We start from the raw sequence: 13886 nt of genomic DNA on the forward strand, positions 1-13886 counted from the left end.
CTTCTGGTTCTGACATACATGTACGACATTAACTTTTTATGTTTTAAGTTTTAATGTGCCATTCACCGGCAGAACTACACTGCATTTTGCAAACGATTGCTAACATTGCGACCAGCACCCAGAAGTAAGTATTGGAATGTTTCCACTTCACTCGGTTAAAGTTTCTAACGTTTAACGATTCTTGCGATTTATTTTTGTAGACTTCACACGTTGACACTTAACCACTTTATCACGTTTCTTTAAAATGTATTATTTCCGATGTATGCTAAGTTAAAACAGTTCTCAGTAATAAATATTACAACGTCTATTAGTTCACCGAAGTCACCGATTTAATTCCACTCAAACACAGTTTTTGAAGTTGATTCAAAAACAATTGTAATGTAAGCACATCGTAACTTTTGAAACACCTTGACAAGCTCTGCACCTTGAAATTTTTATACCATTGATGAATTTTCTTTCTGAATATCAAATGGAATAAGATTTGTTTGAGCGTGCATTTTTACTTTTTCGTGCAAACGAAACTAATTTCGACGACTTTGCAGCCGTCGGAAACTACTAATGTAAGCATGTGGTATTCGTGAATCATGTTTTAGAAAAACCTGCAAAGTTATTTAGAATTTCCATCATCTTTGCAGTTTCAATACTTTTGCACACATAAAGTTGCGTATACCAGGTGTCCCAGTATACCGTTTCCGATTTATTAAAAGTTCAGTTATTTCAAAACGCAGAAGTTTGTAATTTAGAACACTTAATTAACACAAACAAATCGATCATAATAACTATTTCTAACGTTTTTACAATCTAATACACGTTTTGTTGAAATAAAAAGTGACTTAGTAGTAGACAGATTTTGCTTCGTTAAAATTTTGAAAAATGCGATGTATTAAACTAAATTGTTTCAGTTTTTTTATTTTCTTTAGTTTCTCCATTTAATGAAACGTTTTATGTGTTTCTATACGGAATTTTGTACTTACATTGTTGGTAAACCATGCAAATGGTAATTTTCTATAAAATTTATTAACAATTTTGCATGTTTGTTATCACAGCCTGCCCCTTATTAATAATGCAATTAAGTTGTTTTATCTAATATGTAATTACTCAACATCCATTATTTCTGTCCGGTATTACAGAGAACGTAATTGTGTATCATGAATGGCAGAGTTCCTCGTGTGTTTTTTCATCCTTTGCTTTTGCCCCGGGTGTAACGCCCACGACCATAAAACTTCACTTGATAAATATATTTCGAAAGCTCTGTACATTACGAGGTAATTTTGTATAACCATATCTCTGAAAATCTCCTTTGTTATTTATCTAAAATACAGTATCCTACGCTCGATTTTTTTCGAATTAGCTGTCCTTTTAAGCATTCATTTACTAATTCTGACGTATACATGGCATAATATGTATGCACGTTATTATATTGAAAATAATATTTGCATATTAATTTTATTCCGATAGATACTCGTAATTCTCGGGCTAAACAGCTCACCAATTTTCCTCTTAAATAAAGATTTCGGTTGCTTTCAAATTTTCTCTTGTTGTTCTCAGAATTGCTTTGATATTTTTGGATACCTGCAAATATTCATACGTAATATTATAAGCAGTCAAGGCAATGTCGAATATTTTTACTTTACGAACGTAAGCGAAGGAAGTATTGTAATCGAATCCATCGGACGAGTGACCACTTTTATGTTTTCTCGACGTTGTATAACCCAGTACGAAAAAAGTGATCTCCCGTTTCTGTAATCTGTCTGGTGTCTGTATCAATTTTTATTAGGCACGGAATCTCCGAAGCTGCTGGACCGATTGTTGCCAAATTTTGTATGTAACCTTCGACCAATATTTCTAATCGTTATTTCTATTTGTCTAACAATAAGTAACTTTGTAACAGATTTGATTCATTCGAAATAAATGCTTCTTTGCTTAGAATATTCACCTGCACTACGACTGGTGTATTCTGTATTCACGGAAATACCTGGACGTGATTATATTCGCTGCAACCCTTCGTTAATTATAGTAACGAACGTAAAAGCTGCATTTGCTTTGGTTCCTTTTAAAGAATTGACAGATGAATGGAATAGTTAATGTCATCTGTTTTCTCTAACGAGTTTTCTTCTCTAACCATATCTTATTTTCGTAACATCATTTCACTCAAACAATTTACTATTACATATGTTGTAAAAAGTATGGGTTATCTAAAAGTTCGTAGTTTTTCAAATCCCTTAGTTTATTTCTTTAAATCACTAAATTATTCTAATTAAAATAAAATTACTTGTGTCAAAATCTTACAAAAGTATATCAAAAATGTCACATCTCCCTGAAAAAAACACATTTTGTTGTGTTTAAAATCGTTCATGTTATATTTCATTTGACGTGCTAATGAAAAAATCGCAACAGGTGAAAGCTACATTTAACGGCATATTTAACTAACATTTACTGGTAACTTATTAATTTTTCAATAACCATTATTAAGTTTTTTGGTTTCATTGAAATATTAATGTAATAATAGCAGTTTAGAAACTTTAAGTGGTCCTATAATGAAGTTAAAAAAAAAATGAAAGTTTAGTTACTGGACAGTTTTTTACTGACAACGACTAAAACCGGCATCAAGGACATCAAGGACAAATTTAGTAACATTAGAGAGCTTGTAATAAAAGTTCATCATCGAAATTTAATTACGTTTGGGAATCCGATTAATTGAGATACTGAAAACTTTTTGTCATAAAACTTTTTCCAGCGGCGCCAATGCGATGTAAATCGACTGATAAATTTAAAAAGACTAAGATCTAGCGTTTTTATAACTATTCTTATATTGATAACATTTTCACGAAGTTTGTATCTAGAAAAAGGGTTTTTTAAATCACACAGTAAGGTAAATGAAACTGTTAGAAATAAAATACAAACATACATATTAGGAATAAATATTTTATGCGAATAAGTAGATATTTCATTACTCGTACATTATTAAATTAATTAATTAAACGAACTAAATATTCCTTGTTGCCAGGTGAAATGAGTCTGATGAAGTAGAACTTGTTTTTGGAGCACATTCATTAAAACTTCCTTCTAAATATTAATAAAATTTATAATAGTGTACTATGTGTAACGCAAAATATAATCGTGCATGTTCACAAGTTTGGGGTCAGTTTGGGTCAGTTGTAGAAAACTTGAACCAGCACCTAATATATTTCGCGCTAGTTACATATACAATTTTCCCTGCAACTGCGAATTACTGGAAAAAAGTAGTTAATGCTTGGAAAAGTGTTTTAATTTAATTAGATTAAACAGAATGTGGACAACTAAATTAATTATTTATATGAAAGCTCTTTGAATTAAATTCATATAACATTTTCCACAAAATTGCCTGCACCTTTTGAGAAGTAAATAAATTTAATATAAAATGTGAGATAAAAATGAACGTTTGTGAAAATTCTAAATTCATTTTTTTATGATTAGGTATGGACATCTGACGTAAGTCAAATAAACTTATTAATTTCTTACATTTGTCAACAAGGTGAAAACCCTACCTGTAAAAACAATCAAAAAGAAGATTAATTTTTCATTGTAGGGCATCTACTTTGTTTACTAGGGCTTTGAACGTAAACTAGAACGTGATTTTTATTGGTTCTATAATCGTCCGTGTTACATGCAATTTGTTTTTACATATGTGTATGGATACTGTGTAAATATTAGATATGACAGATAATTTGGGGTTGTTTTTTACAGTACATGAAGGTATTATTAGAAAACGTGATTGTTATGTCACACAACAGATAAATAAAACGGCAAATCCGTTTAGAATGATTCAAACATTTTGTAAATTTGGTTTCCTAAGGACAAAACAAATACTTCAGTTGGCATATCTCAATAAATGCTTAGCATGATGAAACAATTCTCCCTGGTAAATTATGGCTACTTGGGATTAGCATTTTAGTTGTAGTTGTGTCTAAAACTCCGTGAAATTATACACACAACTGGTGAAAGGCCCTTTATTAAACAAAAACAGTAGCAACATCACTTAAATTAAATTAAAAAAATTATATACATCTTTAAATTTTATATTTCTGATTTGCATATTTGTATCTTGTACTTACATCAATTGTTGAATAACTATTATGAGGCTATTTAAGTACATAATTTTAAAATAGGGTAAGAATTGGATAATTCAATAAATAACATCATTTGTGAAGTTAAAGATGTTTGATATTCTTGCTGCGACAAAGAATAGATTGTAATGGAACATGAATTTCCACTAGGTTGTTTTCCTTACTGGGAAATAATGTCAGCGATGTCTGTCTGAACTAAAAATATCTCATGCCGCCACTCCGAATATGTGTTTCTCCGCGAAACGGCTAAAAAATTATTTATTGGTCAGATTTAAGCTCCGGAATTCTTTTTGTGAAGTCACGCGATTTGCATATTGTATATTCAATTAGGTTTTACTTTATATCCTGACACACGTTAATATTTTTGACAGCTGACAGGTTTGATATTATTTAAACCTTTTGTTGAGGACACGAACTTTTTTCGAGGAAAGACTAACGCCTAGCCTCCGAGTGGAATTACATTCAAATAACTTCTGATTTAAGCTGGTGCTGTTGTTTCAGTTTGACGTAGAAAATTGAAACAAAGCAGACTATTTCCATATAAATCTTTACTTGCAGACAATTACTCGCTCTCAATTGAGTTTATCAATATTTCCAGAATGTAAGGAGTTTCTAGTGGTTGTGTGTTCTACAGATAACAAACATAGAGAAGTTCTAATATATATAGAACATTTCGCCTCTGCCGCTTTCAGCGTAATCAACGAGAGCAGGAGGGATGATGGGACTAAACGCCGTTCTTTGTCTCTAAGAGTCGAGGTAGATGTTTGTAATCTCTTTCCAACTATTTTAAGACAATGCCATTTGATAAGAATTGAAGTTTCTCTGCAGTTCCACTCTTGTTAGCGGTTAGATCTCGATTGAAAGCATAGTGCTAGGGACACCCCGTCTACAACTAAATCGACAAAACGACACGAATTATAAAGACGTTTTGTTCTCGTTCAATAGAAATAAAACTCCCGTTCTACTATCAGACACTCAATATCTTCCCATTTAATAATGACATTTAAATTATTAAAGTGATTGCTCCGTGTTTACTCTGGTAATAGCTTAAATGATCGTAATTCATTGATGCTATCTCGTTCGTCTCGTCATGGCAAAAAGTCAAATACTAATAACACACTAGCGAGGATCAATATTTCCAACACGCTATCAACAAATTGGGAATATTTTCGTTCATAGGATTCCATCATGAAATATCATAATGGCGACCCGCACTAATTGCATTAGCAAGGGTCGCGCAGCCTTCCAACTCAAATTATGTCCCTCATATTTTCGTAAAACATTTACATATAGTGAAATTTTGCAAAAAATCATTTTCCCTTTTTTGTATCAAAAATTGATTAAGAATCTATCTACAACGTAATATTTAGTAGTATTTATTATGTAAAAAGATGTACGTACAACACGGGAATATTTCAAAGAATTTTGTCAAAATATGTACATGCAAGAAACTACAAAACCATGAAGCAATATTTATCTTTAAAAAAATGTAGAAAATTTAGGACCCGAGTTTAATAACATTCGTGACTTTGAATAAAAAGATATAACGGGCACTGAAAGAATAACGACCGGTGGTGAAACCGTGCTCAACCGAAATAATGTGTGAGTGGAACGTATTCATTTTAGAGTAATAAATCAGATTAGATACACTTTAGTTGATGTTTTTTTACGATAATTGAGAATTTCGGATATTATCTGCAACTGTCTACAAATTCTGACATTCGGTAATAGAGACATGTTTTAAAATTTTTATTTCACTTTAGGTTCAATTATGGTGGATGCGCCGGGATAATTTGTATCAAGTAAATAAATATTCCACGTATTTAATTATTATTGTTTTTTATTATTTTGTTACGACAACAAAATGAAACAGAATAAACAAATTCCATCTTACGTGTGACCATTTGTGTCAATATTGTTTATTTTACCATGAATTAAGGACAATCAGTTTGTTAACATTGTGAAGCTATATTTCACAACTTTTACAATGGTATTTTTCAGAAAATTTAATACTAAAGTAATTGGGTTTAAATTATTTATTTACAAATTGGTTTCGATTTTCAGATTTCCATTTCATACACTAGGTTTTCTAAACTTATTATTTGAATATATCCAACAAATTGAAAACACACCCACGCCAAGCCTGGAGTAATTCTTTTAATTTTTTGTCTTCAACCGCAAAGCGTTCTCCTACAAAAAAAGCTTAACAGAAAGAAATTTTTGTTACGTATTTTAATCTACAGAATTTTGTAGAAAACTATTTTTTCAGATCTTCATCCTTTAACAAGGTATTTGTAAAAAACTAAAACACCCCGTCTTCTTTGCTGTTTGTGGGCTTGCTCTGACGTTCCATCAATCCTTGTGAATTTCCAGTATGTTTAACAGAATGACTAATCGAATACCTGTGTCAAAAATCAATCTTGGTGGATTTTTGCTGGCTATTATACAAATTTATATCTAAATTTTTGACTGCCACTTACGGAATTATTTTGACAATTGATTCAGTATACGTTTAAAATTTTTCTTATTCTTTTCAACTGCTTCCGGAGAAATCTGAAATTGTTTAAAAGTACGTTTTCTCAATTTTTACTAAAGTCAATTGAATTCAGCTTCTGCTTTAAAACTGATGATTAATAAATAAACTTTTGTGAGTATTTTAAAAATTCCACGTTGATGGTAAAGTCCTCTAAAAGTATTTAGTTTGCTATTTCAGAAATTATTTCTCGAATAAAATCTCCAACAGACGGTAGACAGAAAAAAAAAAAAGGAAACCTTCAGTGTTGTATATTACAAGCTATGCAACGCCAAGAATAGTACATTATGGAACTAGTGGATGAAGTTGAATTTCAACGGCGAGAGTGATTTTTTCACACGAGCGAGTGCAACGAGCGAGTGCGAAAAAGAAACTCGAGCCGTTGAAATTTCTTCATCCGCGAGTTGCATATACTATTTTTTCTAAGAAATTAGGAAATAAATGTTTGTTTATGGTAGGTATTTTATTTTTGAAATACATTAACTGTAATAGAACAATTTGTGCAATTATCACCAATAATATTTACACTTTTATCGTAAGTATTATTTGAACTTGTATCTTTGTTTAAATTTAGTTGGCTGCTTCCTGTATCAATAACTGCACTTGTTGAAGTTGATGGTTTATCTATAAACAACCTGTTTGCAATATCTTTTCTTGCAGATAACGATTCGTCGATGTATCCTTCAGCTACGGTGGATGATTTCCACCCACCGTGTCTTTTTAACATCATAATATCGCCGCCTGCATTCACTAATAAAGTAAAAAAATATGCACCAAAAACGTCTTCATTAAATGAACGGCATTGTTTTCTCTCTCTCCACTTCATAAATTTTCGGTATGTTAGCTCATAAAACTTTTTAGACTTTTCGGGTATCAGATTCGAAAATGCCGCATTGGCAGCATTCAAAATTTCTTCAGAAACTTCGTCAGTCTCACTCATGTTCATTGTTTTCACTTGTGTAAACTAGCAGTATTAAACGTCAAACACTAACGGGTCGTCCAGCCTAGGCGTCATGATTTTCGAAGCGCGCGAAGCGGACGGTGCGGTCGGTGCAGGCGATACGCGACACGTTTCGCTAGCTGCGAAACGCTCAGGCTGGACGACCCGTTAAAATCGTAGACGGCCGAGTATTTTTCCACTAGAGGGTGAATAGTTATTTACATTATGAGTGCGGTAGGTAACATTTTGCAGGTTGAGGTCCTAATTTGCCACCCGACGCGAAGCGGAGGGTGGCATGGGACCGAAACCTGCAAAATGCCTAACGCACGAAAATTGTATTAAATTTTTTCGCCGACATTGATTTTATTTTAAAAAATATTTGTTTTTAAAAATATTTTTCGAAATGGAAATAATGGAGTGACAGCTTATAGACTTGACGTTTACTGAAGGAATCTATAATACCGGCAGCCACGAGATGGCGCCATGTGATTTTTTTTTAATAATTAATTTTTTCTCATTCAAAAGGTTTGATCCAACAAAGCATGATGTAAAGTAGTATTCTAGTATGTTTTCTTTTATTATTTATACAGAACTTTTTTTATTAGAGCTTCTAGAGGCTAATGCATGTTGAATTACTTTGGCACCCAAAGGCGGTAAAGCAACGGTAAATTGATATTTGGTGCGTAAAGTCATTGCTACGCGGCATGTCAAAGGTGTATGAATGTTTTGTTTACATGTCAGGAGGCGAAAAATGAAATTTCATCCACTGCCAGCGATAGGAAAATGACAAACTTCAACCTTAATGAGTAGAAAAAATATATAAATAAGACGTTCGTACTACAACTCTGTTACAATTTTCTTTCTAGGTATCACTTGGAAAGTAAAAGCAACAATTCTTATCCAGTGGCAACACGCACTGAAACAATTTATGGAAGAGCTTATTTTCATTCGTTTCATTAAGCTCAAAATAAAACTACCTAAAGTAGGTAATTGTAAAAAATTAACAAAAATAAATTAAATTTTAAGACAGGTTATTTTCGTTTTGTAATAAACGTATTAAAAGATATCTGAAGTGTTATGTTGCCGCATTAAAATATCCGTGAAATGAAAACAGCTCGTTGTTAAAATCCATTTCAGAAGCAATTATGAAAATTATGAAAAGAATTGCACCTAATTCCTCCGCTATCACCGCATCGATAAATTATTTTGAGTCTATTTAGTCGCGGAATACGATCTCTCGAGACCAATTAGAAGCAGCGAACGAACAAAATACACATTATATCTTCGGATTAATTTTCTTTTTGAGATGCACTTACGAATCAAGGATGTCCTTTATAGGGCAATTCCCATGAAATGTTTCCTTTTAATTGCAAAAAGATAATCGTTTTTCAAGCTTCCAACAAATGAAATTATATGAAAAAGTGACCGTAGTCACAAAAACCCGGCCAAGTTTGCTTTCACTTAATAATAAATTAATTAGCAAAAAGTGTAGCGGTCCCTTTTTTGTGCATAAAAGGCAATCCGTCATGCCCTAACAAGTGTATATGAGTTTGAGCTGCTATAGTAATGTCGCAATAAAGCAAAATGTGTGCCTCATAGATCATAATAAAGCTCGGCTGGTCCAATTACGGTCGAAATACAAAGAGTCGTAAATAGCTTATAAAACTTACATGGATCAGGGCCAAAAGCGGTTTAAACTAGTAAACAGGCTCCTTCTCGATAAGAGTAAGGACCCATTCTGATAATAAAACTGGTTAAAACGTGAACATATTACCCTCATGCGTTATTTGCGTTTAATGTTTATTTCATTTTCTCCCCCTCATGTGATAATACTGTTCTATCTAAGGTTTCGCATGCTGACAGTGTTTTAAACTCCCACGCAGAATAACACGTGTTTAATTAAAAAACTTTTGAGGTAGGTAAATTTCATGTTCAGCTGTGCAATAATTTTAACTGGTATTTATTTAATATTTAATTCTCGACTACACATCTGCCGATTTTCACAACAGCACTTGAATTGTTCTTTTGTTTTGTCTGCAACTCCAGCAAACTTCGATATCTGCTCTGATCTAAACTTTCTTCGATCTGCAGTATTTCGCTGTAGTATTATATATTGTTTCGTTTTTGTTGAGAAACACTTTCGAGAATAAAATTATTTTGAAAATTTAATATAGTCTTACATTTTTCGTTGTTGTGTCAAACAATATCTAAATTATAAGAATGAATTTTTCATTACCGGGACGAAAAAATTACTCACCGCTGCTCCCTTGCGCTTCTCCGAAACCTGAAAAAATATTTTTCATTAGAATATTTTTATTAAGGTTACAAAGTAATTTTCAAAGCAAAGTATTACTTTTGTTTTTGCGGTATTTATTTGCGAAGCAATTCTAAGAACATCTCGTAGGTTGCTAATAATTAAATTTAAGATTAAAAAAGCGGCAGTACTCAAGTTTGAAATTAAATTTTAAAGAATTTCATTTGAAATCTTGTTTGTTTCAAAGAAAAAGGTAAGTGTTAAAAAAGCAAACGATAACGTGTGCGTAAATCTCAACTAAGGATAAAAAGAAAAAGGTAAGTAAAATCTCCAGTGGAAGGGTAAGGTAAGGGAGACCGAAGAAAATAAGAGGATTTACCCCAATCGGCTGAAAGGTAGATTGGGGTCATCGTCGGAGGGACATTTTGTTGTGCATATGTGTTTACAGGATAACGTTTAAAATCTGCACAAAGGGAAATAATTCCCTCGTGAAATGTAGTTAAATGTTTTCAACTAAACGTCAGAAAACAGTTATCCACGCATTGTTATGTGAATCTAAATGCTTTCTGCTTTTTAATGTCATCACAGTTTCCGTTCTCAACTTACATTAACTTTCAAAATGCGAACTGCAAGCTTTATTTTGTTTTTAGCGGTCTAAATTAAAATCGTTTTCTGAAAAACGAAAAATATTAATATTTTTGTAAAATACAATTGGCGATGATGTTTTTGCTACAACTATAATTGTTACCGAAGGAGGTTGGTGTCTGACATCAAACGACTTTAATGTAGAGTAAACAGGGTAGTTTATACTTCACCCTGTTGAGACATTGATCCGTACACAAAAACCTTAATCGACATTTTGCGGTATCTCAATCAATCAAAACATGACACTTACATTGCTTAAGCTGAAAACTTCACTTTCACATCAACGAAAATGTATTACCGAACGATAAGTGCAGCACACAAAAAGAAGAATAAGACTGAGTTACCAAGTATATGGAAATAACATGTCGCAAACTTTTAAGACGAAAAATAAAGGACACTGAAAAATAAACAACAAAGGACACGCTGAGCTTAAATTTTCAATACTTTGATATTTATAGAACATAGAATTATTATAGAAATTTTGTTATTGAAGATGTAAGTAAGTAAATTCACATTTTTTTTTATGTTACAGTACATCAACATATATTTCCATATATGTATGAACGTCAAAATATCAATCACTTTGCAGTCGTCAATTGATTGGAAGTATTCCACACAGCAATTTCTTATAGAATACAATATTATTATTTGTACAATTTCCATAAGTCCACTCTCCAATAAACTTGGATTACTTTCCACAAAATTTCTAGATGATTTGATGGATTTATGTGTATAATTCTGAAATAAGTAAAATACGAGTAAAATAAACATGAACAAAAAAAATAGATTTTATTAATTTTATACCAAAAAACTTTTAAAATTTTGTTAGTTTTGTGAATAGCGTTTGTTCTAATAATACAAACATAGTTATAAATTCGTCTGAAGTCATACTCTTAGCAAAAGTTGACAAAATGCGATTTGTCACTGTTGCCATTAGGAAATTTGAGGGATTAAAACGTACTTTAAAATTGTTGGTTACTATGCAGATGGAATTGGCATGTCGTTTATCATGTTTATTCTCGCAAAATGCGGTCGTTGCAGTGTTTGTAATATTAAACTACTGTAATTACTCAGAAAACTAACTAATAAATTCGTCCAACAGCTTAAATAGTAGAGCTAGTTCATGCCCTAATTTGTAGGTGGAGTGGTGGTTAGAAGTACATTTGGACCGTACTTCAAAGTCACTGAGAATTATTACCAGTATTAATATTAATATCCAAAGGTCGTTGATAATTATAAAATAACGTTATCGCCGTTTTCTTGGAGAGGATTATTCGAGACACAAAATAAGTTTAATAATAATTTTCCATAATGTATAAACAGTGTTTAACAACACCGGAGATTTTAAACTGGCTGTTCTGATTACTTTTATAATATATTATAAGAGTTCGTAAGTTGTATTACAGGTGACTCGTAAATGGTTTTAGTACGTTTTCCAAGAGCTTTGTAAAACACTGTTATCGATCTGAGTAATAACTGAGGGACTGCAATTTATTTAATCCTATTGTACTAGTGTTACAGGGTAATTTAAAACTTAACCTGCTTTTCATCTTTATATAGGTACTACGTTTGTAAGCTTTGTTAATGTCCAAGGTGGCTCATTTCTCTGAAGCATATCTTTATTTCCATGTTTATCTAAAAGTCAGACCACACTGACTGAGCCCAAGGTGAGGAAATTTGCAGCCCAACGACAAGTATCGAAGATCACCATAACGTCAACAAAAAATACCCGCTGCCAAGAAACCCGAAAAGTAGGAAGGACAGAGATATATTTCTGTTTCAAATATTTTCATACCGGTAACTACTCGTGTTATTTTTTTTGACCAAAGTTATTTTGATTTTGCGTACATCATTCATTAGATGTAAGTAGGTCAATTTGACTCGGCTTTTTGGAAACCATTCCACACGTAAGTCGGTGCCAGAGAAATTCAAATGTCAAGTTTCGGAAATGCCGCATCACACAGGATGAAACGTGCTTAGTGCTGCGATTGAAACTAAAAAAAGAGAAAGTCACCAGCAACTCCGGCAATATAAAAGTGGTGAGTGCAATAAACACACCGCAGACATGAATTCTTACTCAAAGGATACGACCACCAATTTACCTCGGTCTCCGATAAAGATCAAAGTGAAGAAGAACGTCGTGAATAAAGGAAACAATAAACATTTGATAAATGGAAGAGTTCACGCAACGGAATGCGCCGCCGGATTCTCGAGTAATATCGACGTCATGCGCCTCCAACGTCACTCAATCACACGTGCTAGGAAAATGTGTTACCGGAAGACACGTGAACGGAATGCTCGTGGAGGAAACAAAGCCGGATACACCGCAACCTGTTAGGTTTCGTCACCCCTTTCGAAATTATGCCGAGTAGAATGGGTGCTGTAGGGGAGGCCTTATTGTTTGAGGAAACGATGGCGAAACGACTAATTTTACAACTACGGTAAACATCCGCACGAAGAACACTCATAATTTCAATTTTTTAACACGCAATTAATTCAACAAAGAGAAAAATAATGAAACTCGAATTGGAATAGTCGAAAGTAGAGCCCTGTATTCTTTCAAAACCTTTATTTTTTCAAAAGAATTTTAATTGTTGTTTCGGGTTAGCTCGACGGCAAGAAATGTTGTGGAAACTTTATTCTTGTTTATGAATGACTGAAGCATTTCTCCTGGTTCTTCTCATTCTGGATATTTTTGTGTTTCTGCTGTGACGTTTCACCAAGTGTTTGTTAATCAAATGGGTTATGAAAAAGTAGTCAAAAAGTGTCGTGAACACGATTTGCCAATTTTTAAAAGTAATGTATGATTAGTTGAAACATTGAACTTCGATCACTAATTCACTGTACATGTTTGTAGTGAACTTGAACATGTGTATAATGCAGACTATGTTATCTCTTACATCACCACAGTACGAGAACATAATTATTATAACTAATCTTAATGCGAATCAGTTTTACATCCGTTCATTTACGACTCTTAACGACTCTTATCGAATAGGACTCAAGATTTTAACTGAAATCGTTTTTATTAGGTATGCATTCGTTTTATCGAGACTAACTTTTATTTCAAAATTCTTTTTTATCATCTCTCCTTATCACCTGAAATTCGAAAAGTGTACCTATATATAATTCAGAAATATTCAGTGAAATCTATTAATTTTGTTAAAACATGTGGACTAAACTAAAAAAGAAACAAATTTTGGTCCAAATATGTAAAAGAAGGTTAATTTTTCCCTTCTCAGGTTCTAAACAAATTTTGTAGTAATTTAATTTTTCTAAAATACCTTAAATGCAACCAATATTATTAATTTAAGCAAATGTATCTTACATTTACAGTTTTTTGAAATATGTCTTTTTATATGTACAAATAGTAGCATCCTATTTTACTGGGATATGATAATAATATAA

The 13886-nt window shown here is 32.4% G+C and overlaps 1 protein-coding gene across 1 annotated transcript in view; it reads right to left on the minus strand.

The window, feature by feature from the left end:
• Positions 1–13886, minus strand: part of LOC135134514 (hemicentin-2-like) — a 392661-nt gene that overhangs the window by 206407 nt on the left and 172368 nt on the right. Inside the window, exon 2 of the mRNA XM_064063218.1 lies at positions 9837–9863. The gene's annotated coding sequence lies outside the window, so the exon portion shown is untranslated. The remainder of the gene's footprint in view (positions 1–9836; positions 9864–13886) is intronic.

This window comes from Zophobas morio, unplaced genomic scaffold, assembly GCF_036711695.1.
Source record: "Zophobas morio isolate AGI-343-1 ecotype UQ-CSIRO unplaced genomic scaffold, CSIRO_AGI_Zmor_V1 ptg000023l, whole genome shotgun sequence".
NCBI lineage: Eukaryota > Metazoa > Arthropoda > Insecta > Coleoptera > Tenebrionidae > Zophobas > Zophobas morio.